The sequence below is a fragment of the Balaenoptera borealis genome (genome assembly GCF_965194805.1).
Source record: "Balaenoptera borealis genome assembly, chromosome: 16".
Taxonomy (NCBI): domain Eukaryota; kingdom Metazoa; phylum Chordata; class Mammalia; order Artiodactyla; family Balaenopteridae; genus Balaenoptera; species Balaenoptera borealis.
The window spans coordinates 16,353,098-16,366,738 of NC_138872.1; the positions used below are offsets into that span (position 1 = coordinate 16,353,098).

A 13,641-nucleotide genomic window follows, 5' to 3' on the forward strand; every position below is an offset into this window, starting at 1 on the left:
CCTGCGTTTCAAACCGTCCTCTGGGAGGATCTGCCGGGAGTCTCGGCCTAGCCCCTGTGAAGGGGTGGAGGCTCTGCCGGGGAGGGTTGGGGGTTAATGGTTAATCGGCTCCCCCACTGGTGGACCGGCTGGGCGGGGCCACAGGGATTTGGCTGTTTGTTGGTTTCTGGCTGAACCCCCGGAGTGCTATTACAACGGATGGGGCCCCAGCTCCCCAGTATTGTGTTATCAATTCTGTAAGATGGGCACACTAATTCACCAGCCCCCATGTGACCCTGACTCAGCCACCCTCCAAGTCACTGTCACCCCGAGTCAGGCTGATACGCTCACATATACCCTGGGACACTGACAGCCCACCTCCAAGATGCCCTAATTCAGTAACTTCCCCAGTCATTGACTTCGACCCTCAATGCTCTTGCAGAGATAAAGCCGCCTCATGGCTCATGAATCAGAAACGTAAATCCCAGGCCCCAGATACCAATCTTCTAGATCCTCGTTCTGGGAGCTCCCTTCCAAGTTTCCTGCCTCCCCTGGGAGCAGGAAGGACTGAGAGGCCCACACTGCTGTCTGGGTCCCCCGCCCTGCTCCCCAGGACCCCGCTCTGGCCACCACCAGCCCTCACAGGGGGCTGCTCAGTCTGTCACAGCTGCTCAGGCCCAGACAGACTCCATCTCCCAGGTCCCCGTCACCTCCTCCTGTTGCCCTGCCCCGTGCCTCCCCCTCCCCTCGGGGAACAGGCGGAGACAAGGCTTACAGCCCCACAGACCTGGATTAACATTCAGGCGCCTACCACCTACTAATCGTGACTTTGGGTAAATGATTCTCCTCTCTGAGCCTCAGTTTCCTCTTCTAGAAAATACACAATCAACTTCAAAGGGTGGTCTGAGTATTAAATGAGATGGCATTAGGAAAACATCAAGCGGTGCCCAGCAAGCGTCCATCCCCTCTCCTCCTGCCCCCCTTGGCCTCCCTTTCGTATCTCCTTTGTTTCTCTCACCCACCTCCTCCCTCTAGAGTGGGCTTCGCGAGTGAGCCACCTGAGCAGTGCACAGAGATCCACTCTCAGGCTCCCGTGTTTGGTCTAATGCTCGGCTGTTCTGAACAAGGGGCCCCACATTTTCGTTTAGGACCGGGCCCTGATAATCATGTGGCCGGTCCCGCCTGCCTTCAACTCATGGCTCACTCTTTTCTTCTACACCCTCCAGCCCTCATTGCCCACCACGCAGACACTTTCATGAACTCCCAGACTACCTGGGGTGGTGGAGCTGGAAAGTGCAGGCCGAGGTAGAAGGATGTGGGACTCTGGAGGCATGGGAGCCTGTCCTCCTTTGCTGGCTGGAAGGGCCGGGCACAGGGATTTGGTAACAAGAGCAAGAGTGGGTGAACTAGTGAGAGAGTGCATGAATGAGTGAGTGGGTGGGTGAATTAATGAATGAGTGAATTAGAGAGTGGGTGAATTAGAGACAGGGTGAATTAATATGTGAGTGGGTGAATTAATGAGTGGGTGAATTACTGAAAGAGTGAATGAATAAGTGAGTGAATGGGTGAATTAATGAGTGGGTGAATCAGTGGGAGAAGCAGCATGTGCTTGAGGGGTGTGTGGAGGCATCCTGCTCATATTCTTCCAACTATTAGAAGCCCTTTCTCTGCCCCGTGTAGCTGTGTTCTCCTCCCTCCATCTTCCCCCTGGAGCTGAGATAACTGGGGTGGGAGTTGGAGGGGGGGGCAATTGTTCTGGAGAAGAAGAGAGGCTGGATTTGGTGTCAGGAGACCTGGGTTTAGGAACTAGCTCTGTCACTATTTGGATAACTTTCTTTAAATCACATCTCTCTAAGGACCTCAACTTTCCCATCTGTAAAATGGGGTGAAGATATTGGCCCAGTTGTTTATTGATCAGGACAAGACCCCAAGGGAGGGAGAGAGGGAGAGAAATTCCATAAGGGCTGATGGAGAAGACTTCAACTCCTGGTGGGTTCCTCCCGTGCTCTGCCAGGAACATCTGAGCCTGGCTCCAACAGCCTTGGGGCCAAGGCTGAGCCGGGCAGGAGACCCAACTAAGGGATAAACACAGAGGAGAAGGAGGGGCAGCCCTGGGAGGGGCCTTCAAGGGCTGACTCCGGGTCCTGCCACCTGTCTGGCACCTGTGACAGGCCACACACAGCTAGTCCTCTCACAAGCCTACACATATGGCATCTCGAGTCTAAGAGGCGCAGTTCCCTATTTCTAAAAATGGGCTGGGATCGCTGGCATGTCAAAGTTTAACGGTAACAAAAATAACAATTTTCAACCTCTACAGATGGCATCTTAGATTGAATAAGGTCTATGATCAACTAAGGTCAACCATGCCACACACATGCCTGTTACATGCAAGAACTATCAGGTGGGCAGCCTGCACACGACAAGCTACTCTGTACACAAACAGTGACATACACGCTTTACCAAACACACAACACGGGTGACCCACTGCCTATGAGGCACGTTCCAGAAACCTATTTCGTACCCCATGTCCCACCAATCACAACCCACCCCATAAGTAAGTCTACCCACCCATGAACTAGAACTTGCATAATCTATTACATACACAAATCACCCCACCGTTAGCTGACCCCAAACAATACCTTCTAGATACACGTCCCTCATATAAATGACTGGCCACCTCTAAGATTTACTGGCTCTGTGGTCTCAGGCAAGTTATTATTTCAAAGCCTCAGTTTCCCCTTCTGTAAAATGGGCCTAACTTGAAGTTTGTTGTGAAGATGACACACATCTACACCCACCCCTGCCCCACCCTTAAAGGATAAACCATGGACCTTGAAATCAGAAAGACCTGGGTCAAAAGTCAGGCACTGCCAACTTCCCAAATTCTGTGACCTCAGGTTCCCGCTTTCTTAGCCCTCATTTTGGCATCAGACGGCTTGATACCTTTTCCGCGGGGACAGTATGGGCATTAAATGACCGAGCGTAAGCACAGAGTGCAACAGCAGTGATTACTGTCATCAGTGGCTGACTCCTTGACCTTGGCCACATAATCAGTTGGAATCGGGACCCCCTGCACAGGAGAACTCCAGGGACGGCTTGCCCAGCCCTGAACAAACCCTGGCCTCTACGCCATCAACTCAGCAGTCCTTCTTTATCTCTGGCCCGGCCCCTGGGGCAGTCAGACCCCAGCTCAACATGCCCCAGTTCCCAGGGGAAAACAGAGAGGTCTCAGAGCTCAGCTGGAGGTCCCACCCCTTTTCGTTGTAGATGGAGAAACAGGGCCCTCAGGAAGGGAAGGAGGGGTGTTTTGAGACCACTGTCCTGGGCAGCCAGGGGTCGGGGAGGGGTGGCAGTGGGCAAGGTGCTGAGGCCTCTGGCGCGGATAGTGGTTAAGGGAGCCGCCGCTCTGGACCACAATATTATTCTTTTAAATGACAATAATGGCTAATGTTTCTGGAGAGATTCTGTGCTAGGCCCAGTGCTAAGAACCTTCCACTCTTCTCTGTTTATCTGTCCCACTTTGTAGGTGACAAAACTGAGGCTCAAAGAGGGGAAGCCACTTGCCTAAGGCCATAATGATGTAACAGGAGGGGCTGTAATTGGAACCCGAGTCTGACTCCAGAGCTTGAGGGCTTTACCCCCTCCACGCTGCCTCCCTCCTGGATCCCTGGAAAGAACCCTGGAATTCTGGAGCGCTGGTGGCTAATGGTTCCATTGTCACGTTACTGCCGGGGAGCTCAGGGGTCTGAGAAGTGAAGGAGCTTGTCCCGGGGCACGTGCAAGTGCAGAGGCGTCCTCCAGACATCAGACACCACGGGCCGCCTGGCGTCTTCACGTCCCCTGGGCACTCAAGTCCCCACTATCTCCTGTCTCCCCTCCCCCGCCCACAACCCAGGGAGCGGTGCAGGGAACCCGGGACTTATCAAGACAGAGAACAAAAGTCGTGGGGGAAAGAAGCCAAGAGCCATCTCCACTCCTGGGTAGGGCCCTTCAGTTTCGCCCCTTTGAAATTTCAAATTCCAGTTTGTGGACAAAGTCCTAACTTTCTCACAATATAGGTCCCCAACAACTGACCAAACTCCAGTCCAGGCAGCCAGCAGGCCCAGGGCTGGTGTGGCCTTGCTGCTTCCTTTGGCAGCTCTCGAGGTCTAGGGGGAGGGGTCCTGGACCAACTGGGGTCTGTCAGGTCATCCCTGCAGCCACAGCCCACCCCACAGGGACCCCTGCCTTCCACCAGAGAGGACAGCCCTCTTCCTGGAGCTGGGATCTGACGCTGGCTGGTGCCGACAGCAGATACCAGGTAGGCCCCCTCCCTCTTCCGGGCATCTTTTCTCCCCGCTAGCACTCCTAAAACACGGCTCATCCCACCCTCCTCGTCCTGGGTACAGGCCATGTTGGCTTAATCCAATCATAGAACTCAAGACTGGACAGGGTATCTCAGCCAATCCACCCATTTGGCAGATGGAGACACCGAGGCCCCCAGGGGAGTGGCAGCCAGCTGTAGGCTGAACCTGGGACATAGACCCAGGGCCCCTCATTGAGCCCTGAGGAGGGAGGACACATGCTCAAGGCCATGCAGAGGCAGCAGGGCGAGCTCGGCCTTAACAAGAAGCCCAGGAGCTTGGTGAGGTCCCCTTTGCTTCATCCCAGCCCTCAAGGGCCCTGGCAGTGCCTCTTACAGACCCCAGAGGGTGGAGTGTCTGTTCACTCAATGACTGATGGCCATTCACTGGGATGCCACGGAAGTACTTCCGAGAGGAAGAGGAGGAAGCTCAGGGCCGAAGGCCAGTGGGTTTGGTAGGAAACATTTATGTGGTTAACTGATAACCAAGCCCCATCCTTGGGCCCCTGGAAGCCTCCTTCCTCCCTCTCCTCAGCATGATTAAGACGAACTTACCTGCCTGCTAATCATTGCTGAGCCTGTTGATTTTGCCTTAAAAAATTAACTGGGCATGAGTTTGCGGTTTGCCTCACCCCTAACCCTGCAAAGCAAAGGCCTGGGTGGGCAGGAGGCCGCCGGGTTATGCAAGAGGCCTTCGGCCACCCCACGCACAGCCAGAGCCTCCTCTGCTGCTCTCCAAAGGGTAGGTTTTGCTCAAGAGTCAACAGTCTGCTTGTTTCCCCTGCTCTGGGTCCTGAGCAAATTTGCTGTGTTACCAAAGAGAGATAAAAGCAGCTGGGGGGTGGGGGGGCTGGGAGAGCTTTCCAAACAGGGATGCGAAGCGGCCGCTTTGAGCTGGGGATTCTAGAACCCTGCAGTGTCAGAGCCAAGAGAGCCCTTAGGAGGATGCGGCCTAAGGCCTTTCAAACTGGGTTCTGAGGTCCCAGGAGCCAAGGGAGTGTAGGCAGAGGCCCCACTTCATCCAGTGCCTGCCTCTTAGGGACACTGTCCCTCAATATTTCATTTGAGAGTGGAGCCAGCTGTTGTTAATGAGAATTAGAAAACTACTGGTCCAGCCTCATCCCCTCACTCATGGGTACAGATGGGGAGACAGAGGCCAGAGGGGGGAGGTGACTCGTCCAGGGACAGAAGGTCACCCGGGTGTCCTGAGTCTCCAGCTAGGAGACTCTCTCTGGTACTCAGTGATGTATTCTGGATGTTAGTGAACAAGATGGCACTGAAAGGCCCTTCTTTGCTTTTTACCCTCCCTCCTGGGGCTGGCTGGAAGCAGAGTGGTGCCTGAGAGCCACCGGAAGGCCCAAGTCAGGGGGGTCTCACCTGGCCCTGTGTCCTGTGGGCCCTCTGAGAAGCAGCCATGAGCTGCAAACCAGAGGCTCAAAGTTATAACCCATCTCAGCCACATCCTCTCTCTGGAGGCATCAGGCCACAGAAAAGGATGCAGAGCCCTGCCCTGACTCTCAAGACCTCTCTGAGTCTCAGTTTTCTCACCTGTAAATTGGGAATAATAATACCTAACTCATAGGGTTGTTGTGAGGATGAAATGGAGTGGGATATATGCAATGATAACCGTGGCCAATGTTTATAAAGCTGTTTTGAGGGTTTTCCATGTATTAACTCATTAATCCTCACAACCACTCTGTGAAGTAAGGCAATGTTTTTTATCACTATCTTATAGACCTGGAGCACAGAGAGGTTGAATCATATGCCACAGCTCACACAGCTCAGAAGAAGCTGGGATTCCAACCTGAGCCGAATCTGTGCTCCAGAGTCTGTGCTCCTAACCTCCAGGCCACCCTGCCCTTCCAGGGCTGGCACATAGTAAGTAGTCAATGAAAAGTGGCCAGTAGGATGATAAAATAAGCTCCATCCCAAGGCACAATTGGGCTGTGTGTATGGACTGATGGACTGTGAGGGCTGGAAGGTGGCAGAAAGAAGACATATCTCTGGGCTGGAGTGGTCAGGGAGGGTTTCCTGGAGGAGGTGGCATCCTGGGCAGAGGGAACATCCAGAAGTGGAGAACATGGTGGGTGAGGGTGAAAGGGCATGGAAGCTACTCTGGCTGGAGAGCAGGGTATTATGGGAGATGCTGACTTCAAGGCTCAGTAGGTAGTGTAGAGAGTGTGGTCGAGAGAATGATCAGGAAGGAAGCCAGGAGGACTTGGGTCTGTGTGGGCGGGGCCTCCCCTTAGGCTGCCTTCTGCCAGGTGGTTTGTGACTTCTGGGCTGAGGCTGTTGCTGTCCTCCTGTGTGTATGTTCCTCCCTCCTGGTTATGTTCCTGACTTTATCTGCTGACGTGACTTTGGGAGTTAGATGGGGCCTTCCTCAGACCCTGTCGGGTCTGAAGGGTGCAGGCCCTGGTCTTCAGGTGAGGGATGAACCCACATCCCAGGAACCACCCTTGGGCTCCCCACATCCTTGTTCTGAAGGGCTCTAGGGATCTGCCTGGAGGTCACTGAGATGAAGTGTTTGGGATCCCGAGACTCAGGCCACGGCCACCTCGTACAGTTGTACAGGTTGCTCACTGCACAAAGGTTCTCTGGCTAAGGGGGCAAGTGGAGGTGGAAATCCAGCCCTTGTTCCACTTACCAAGCCAACTGCCCATGGAGATTTGCTTGCTCAGAGGGGGTCACCATTCACTTATTTTCACAAAGGCTCCATGTGAGCACTGTTCCAGCTCTGCTTCCAACCACTGTGTGACCTTGGGCAAGGTCATTTCCCTCCTGGGCCTTGGTTTCCCATTTGAAAAGTTGTCTAGCATAAAGCAGAAATTCAACCCTGATGGTGAATTAGAATCACCTGGGACCTTTAAAAACTACTGATGCCCAGGCCCCACCACAGTCCAGTGATCAAATCTTGGGGTGGGGGTGAGCAGTTGCTGGCTATGAGTATTTTTTAAAGTTCTCTGGTGATCCTGATACGCAACTAAGATTGAGACCTACCACAGGAGGGCTTAAAATTTGGGAGCTGGAAAAGCCTAGATGTGCATCCAAGTTCTACAGCTTCCTAGTTGCAACTTCAACGAGGCTCCGTTGAATGGAGAACCTAATGGAGAACCTAATAGAATGGGAACCTAATAGCTTCCTCATAAAGTCAGAATGCCAATTCAACGGGATTCTACTCAGACAGTGCGTGGCACTGTGGTGGGCATGTAGGGAGCTCCTGATTCTTGGTAACGATGACTATTATTTTGCTATTGGCAAAATGAAATCGGCTTAAAACAAAGGGCCCTTCTAGGTCAAGGATTCAGAGACTCGGGGTCAGGCTTTCTCGGTTCCTGAGTCAAGTCCTAGTACATGGGTCTCCATCTTGGCTGCATACCTGTCACAGTATTGAGGTCTGAGCGATTATTCTGATGGTTTGATATTTTACCCAATCTATTAAAACACTTCAATTTCTTTTGGAATCGGTACTACGTGCACACGATTCAAAAGTCAAAACAATATAAAAGGTGCACTTTGAGAAGTCTGGCTTCCACCCCCAACTCCTGTCCACCAGTCTACTGCCCTCTTCACTGTAGCTAATCACTTCCCTTAACTTTCCCTGTACAGACCAGGCAGCGTATGGGATCATATGATATCATCCCCCATCTCTTAAACTGTTCTGCATCTCACTTTGTTCATTTAATAGCCTAACCTGGAGATTTTTCCATAGCAAATGAGAACAAGCTTTGAGGAAGGAAGGGTTATTGCCCCCTTCACAGGTGAGGAAACTGAGGCTCACGCTGCTGAGTCCAGAGCACTTGAACTATCGCTACTTGGCTCCAGAGCCGGTGTTTGTTCCCCTGCCCCAGTGTGGCCTTCCAGGAAGCCTGACCCAGGAGTGCTTTGGAACTGGGCCTAAATCTCTCCAATGCAGGCCTGGCAGGAGGAGGTGGGGTGGGGATGGGCTCTCACGGCCCCCACCATATCCAGGCCCTGAAGTCACAGAGGGGCTGAAGCGTGGAACAAAAAATGTCCAAAGTCATCCTGATAGTGACCCAGTGAGGGGATGTCCCCTGGACGGGACAGTTAGGGCCCGGTGGCCATGCCCTCCAGTGGAGTGGAGCCTGCCAGGGACATTCTGGCAGGCTCAGACTATGCAGGTAGCAGGGGAGGGCAGGAGGAAGGGAAGAGGTGGGGAGGTAAGGGAAGCATGGCTGATGGGACAGGCCCAGGGGAGAGAAAGCTGAGGGGACCCCATTCTTGGAGGTCAGGAAGGAGGATGTGGGATTCATGGCAGAGGGGGCAATGACATTTTAACCAAACATTTTCTGCTCAGGCAACCCCAGGGCTCCCTCTGGATTCCTGACCTGCTTCAGTTCACTGACTCACTGACTGGGGACAAGTCACTTTCCTGTTCTGTGCCTCAGTTTCCCCAAAGCAAAATGAAGCAGATTAGGAAGCTGGTCTTTAGGTAGCCTTGAAACACCCCTAAAAGACTCTGTAAGGCTCCCCTCGCCTTGTTGACAGAATCTGGATCTTGCCTTGATCAGAACGGGGTCCCCCCATCAAGACCCTGGGTCTTCCTGGGTTGGGGGCTGGGGTGACAACATCTCTATACTGCTCCAAAATCTGGACTCCTCCCCTAGGTCCTGTGTCTCTCTCCCACCACCTCATCCTCCTTTCCAGGTAGATGTGGAGTCAGGATCATACCTGGGGTGTCCCGGGGGAAGCCCTGGCCCCAGTCTGACATCCTCCTCCTGGTGCTATGGGGTCTCACACAGTGGGCAACCTCTTCATCCTTAAGGGAGCTCCCACAGCCACTCTGGCACCCAAGACCCTGCGAGGGCTGCCGGGCAGAGTTAATCTCTTAATACTAGTCACAATGAGATTTCAGGGATGGAGGGAGGCGGTCTCCATGGAAACTGCAGACCAGCCCAAGACCCATGCAAGGAATTAGCCTCAGGGCTCAGTAAGGGACTCCTAGAGACCCAACCCAAACAGGAACAGGAGACACAGCGGCCTGAACTCCTGTGTCCTGCTCCAGCCCTCCTGCTGTCTCTCTGGAGGGCCTGAGACAACCCATACCCCTCGTACTGCCTCAGTGTTCTCCTGTTAAACTGGACGGAGCCTCTTTCACAGGGAGAGCCCTGCCACCTTTCTGGGCCTCAGTTTCTTCATTCTCCAGTTGGGGGTTATAATTCTTAACCCAGAGCCTTTTCAGAAGAGTTCAGACTTCAGAATCTGCTTCAGCTAGGCCTTTTTCACTCAGACTGTCAACGTAGGCCAGGCATTTCACTTCTCCCAGCCTCAGTTTCCTCATCTATACAATGGGCACAATCACTATGGCACCTGACTGGTGGGTACTGATGCTCAGCGACAGAGTCTCCTTCTCACCTCTTTCTGACTGCCCCATCCACACTGTACATCTGCCCTCCACCCCCACCACTTGCAGCTTTCAGAATCCCGTAGCCCCTGCCTTGTCTCTGGCCTTTGCACATGCCATACCTTCTGCCCAGAGCAGCTGTCACACCTCTCTCTTCGCCTCCTCATCCTCCAAGTCTCATCTTCATCTTCCTCCAGGCAGTCCTGCTGGCTTGGACAGGTCAGGGCTCCCCCTCGGTGCTCCCACAGTCCCTAATACTTTATATCATCAAAGTTTAATCACATGGTGGTTACTGGTTGTCTGCCTCTTCCATTGGACTATGTCTCATTTTACCCTTATAGTCCCACGACCCAGCTGGCAGTTAATATAATGGGTTGGATGAATAAATGAGCGAAGGAATGAAGGAATTTGCCCAGCCAATCATTCGACATTTATTCAGCACATGCCATGTGCACTACTGTGGGTGCTGGAGATGAATCAGTGAATTGGTAAGATCCCTCCCCAACAGGGTTGCTGTTTTAGCAAATAAAAACACAGGATGCCCAATTACATTTGAATTTCAGATAAACAATGAATAATTCTTTTAGTACAAGTATGTACCAAATAACACATGGGACATACTTATATCTTTTAAAACTTCTGTTGTTTATCTCAAATTCAAATGTAACTGGGCATTCTGTATTGGATCTGGCCACCCTCTTCTCTCCCTCACAGAGATTACATCCTGGTGGAGAGGTGCGGTGGTAACAGACAGGAGGAAGTAAATAAATAAAAAATAAGAGAATTTCAAATAGTGGTTAAGTGCAGGGAAGACAATGAAACAGTACAATGTGATAGCGCCTTGGGATGGTAGGGGGTAATTGTGGATACGGTGATCTCCGAGCTAGTGACCTTGACCTTCATGAGACAATTCTAAGCTCCAGTGAGATACTACTTTGGAAAAGTTCTTTGAAGATCTTAAAGGGAGTGTAGGCTGTAAACATTGGTGGCTGTTAGTTGAGAGGAGGGCTACGAGGCAAGCAGAGGGCGCAGCCGGGGGGCGCTGCTGAGTCTCACCTGACAGATTCCACAATTTTGCAATTTGGATCTGGGCCTTCACAAACCTTCGCGAACCCGCAGCCGTCGGTCAGCCAATGCCCTCTGCGGGGCTGAGAGCCAGAGGAAGGGGCCAAAAGGGCTGTGCAGAGAAGCGTGGCCACCTGGGCCGGAGCTGAGAGCCCTGATGCCGTCCCCCCACGCCCAACCGTCCCTCGGTGGCCCTAGGACGCAGGGCAGCACCTGCGCGGCTCAGATCCGGAGGGCCTCCGGGAGGAAGCGGCCCAAATGCGCCCCAGCGCCGCGTTTTGCGTGTCCTGGGCTCCTCCTAGTGGCCAACGCAGGAACTGGCGTACAGAAACCTTTAAACAACCGAGCGGGCTTCACCAATCACAGCGGAGGTCGTATTACAAACCCACCAGTCACAGGCCCAGACCGACTACGAATCTCCAAACTCAGCGGAAGACAGCTCGACATGATCACCAATCACAACTCGTTGGCTTTAGTTACGGGGCATGCTAACTTTCCTCCTATCACACATCCACACGTGGTCATTGCACCAATCAGAACGCAATATTTAAAAACTGGTTTCCTAAGGCGGGCACCGCGCTGCCATTACACCATCTAGGGAATTTATATTCCCAACTTCCGGTCCCAATGTACAAGCGCCTTCAGTGAGGGTCCCAGGCTTTGTGCGGGTTCTATGTGGAAGCCCATGGTTGCATTCAGGGGCATTCATATATCAATATTTAATGATATATCATTAAATATCCTCCCCGCATTATAAAAATTAATGTGTGGGTCCAGTAGAGTGGGAAAAGCATGACCTTTGGCGTTAAACACACCTGAATTGGAGTCCATTTACTAACTTTGTGAAGTAGGACAATTCACTTCCCCTTCCTCAGTTTTAAAAAAGAACAATAATAATATGTTGTCATCGTCCATCACCCCACCCCCAACTCAGTTATTCAAGCCAAAATCCTGGGAGTCATTATCTTTGTGTCCTTCCTCCCACCCCTGCCAGCTCTTCAGAAAATCTAGTTCTTGCTGCCTCCAACAGTATCTCAAATTTTCATCATCTTTTCATCTCCACCACAGCCAACCTTGTCCCCATCCCCCATCATCTCTCCAGGTCTGCAAAAGCTCTTTTCACTTCTCTTGTTTTTCTGCTCTGGGTCTTCTACCACCCACTCTATAGCCAGGGGTCAGGGATGATTTTCTACAAGCAGATTGGAATAGGTGCCTCCCTTAAACAATTAAAGCTTTTTATGCATTTATACTAAAACTCATAGAATTCAAAACTCCCATGAACTGTGAGGCCTGCATGACCTTGCTTCTATAGCCCTACATTTCTAACCTCATCTTATTCCATTCACTCCCATCCCGGCGGCTGCAGCCACACTGGCCTCCCCCACCCCCATCTCAGGGCCTTTGCACATTCTTTTCTGGTTCCCTGGAAAATGGTTGCTTGGTTCGTTGCATGGCTGGCAAAGGAAAAAAAAAAAGAAAGATCTTTCAGATCCCTATTTAATTGTCACCTTGTCTGGGAGGACTCTCCTACATATCTATGTAGGTTCTTCCCATCCTTCACCCTTTACTCTCTGTCCCTGTACCTGATTTTTCTTCTTACCGCCTATCACAATTTGAAATTACACATATGTATGTTACTTGTATATCTATTTCTATCTCTTCCACCCCCATGAAGGAGATGAACCTTGTCTGATGTGTTCCCCAGGGTACACCCCACATCTTTTACAGTTTAAAATTAAACACATAACAAGCACTTAATAGATATTTGTTGGATAAATGACTGAAAAGATTTGGGGGGGAGAAACTGATACAATGTACATGAAGTGCTTAGTACATAGTATGTATTCAATGAAAAGGATTCCATGTTTTCAGGGAAGTAAAATTTTAAAAAGAGATTAAAAGTCATATGTGCTCCTAGGTTTGGAAGGGTTTAAACTCTTGTTTACCAGAATTTCTTGACCTCAGCACTACTGACATTTTGGGCTGGATAATTGTAATGGGTGGCTGTTCTATGTGCTGTAGGATCCTTGGCAGCCACTCTGACCTCTACCCACCAGATGCCAGTAGCACCTGCCCCCCTCCCAACCTATGACAATGAAAAGTATCTCCAGACATTGCCAAATGCCCCTTTGGGGGTCTCAAAGCATCCCCAATTGAGAACCACTGTGTTAGGCCTCTAGACTTATAGGAAATTTTCTCCCTATAATTCAGTGTTTCTCAAATTTCAGTGTCCATAAGAATCATCTGGGGTCATTAACAAAAATTCAGATGACTCAGGTCCCACCTCCAGGTTCCAGGGTCAACAGCTGGCCCAGGCATCACATGTTTGATGAGTTTCCAGGTGCTTCTGATTCAGGGAGCCTGCAGGAAAACTCCTCCAGGAAGCCTCCCTGATAACCTGATAACCAAACACTGTGTGAGGCTCCCTATCCACTTGGACCCTGTCCTTGAATTCCTTTCCTTTCCGATTACCCTTCCCTGGATATATTTTCAAAGTAGTGACAGAACCAAATCCTAGCTCAGGCAAAGCCCAAACTGCCACATCTAACTTCAGGGAATAAACAAAATCTGACCACAAGGTTCAGCGAAAACTGCTTACGAAATGAAGGCACCCCCAACCAAAGGAATCGTGGGTCGCTGCTTGGGAAAAGTATCAGTGTAACAGAATGGTACTGTCAGACTGTCTTCTCCCTGGTGGACCACTGTCCCTTCTCTGAGAACAGGTGTTGAAGACCACTTGGTGGGGCTGGTCTTAGTGGTCTAAGACTGGTCATGACTCAGTCTACCTTTCCAGAGCCATCTTTCAGGCTCCTTTACTCATAGCCTACCTGTGGCTTGACTATTCCACGCCCTTCTTCTGAGGCACGTGGCAAAATCACACTTTCTTGCT

At 51.4% G+C, this 13,641-nt stretch overlaps 2 long non-coding RNA genes across 2 annotated transcripts in view; one reads left to right on the top strand and one right to left on the bottom strand.

Moving 5' to 3' along the window:
* Positions 1–13,641, bottom strand: part of LOC309614097 — a 150,795-nt gene that overhangs the window by 99,218 nt on the left and 37,936 nt on the right. The window lies entirely within an intron of this gene.
* LOC309614084 overlaps positions 34–13,641 on the top strand; it is a 31,893-nt gene continuing 18,285 nt past the window's right edge. The window contains exon 1 of the long non-coding RNA XR_014236000.1: positions 34–4,279. This is a non-coding gene — a long non-coding RNA (uncharacterized lncRNA). The remainder of the gene's footprint in view (positions 4,280–13,641) is intronic.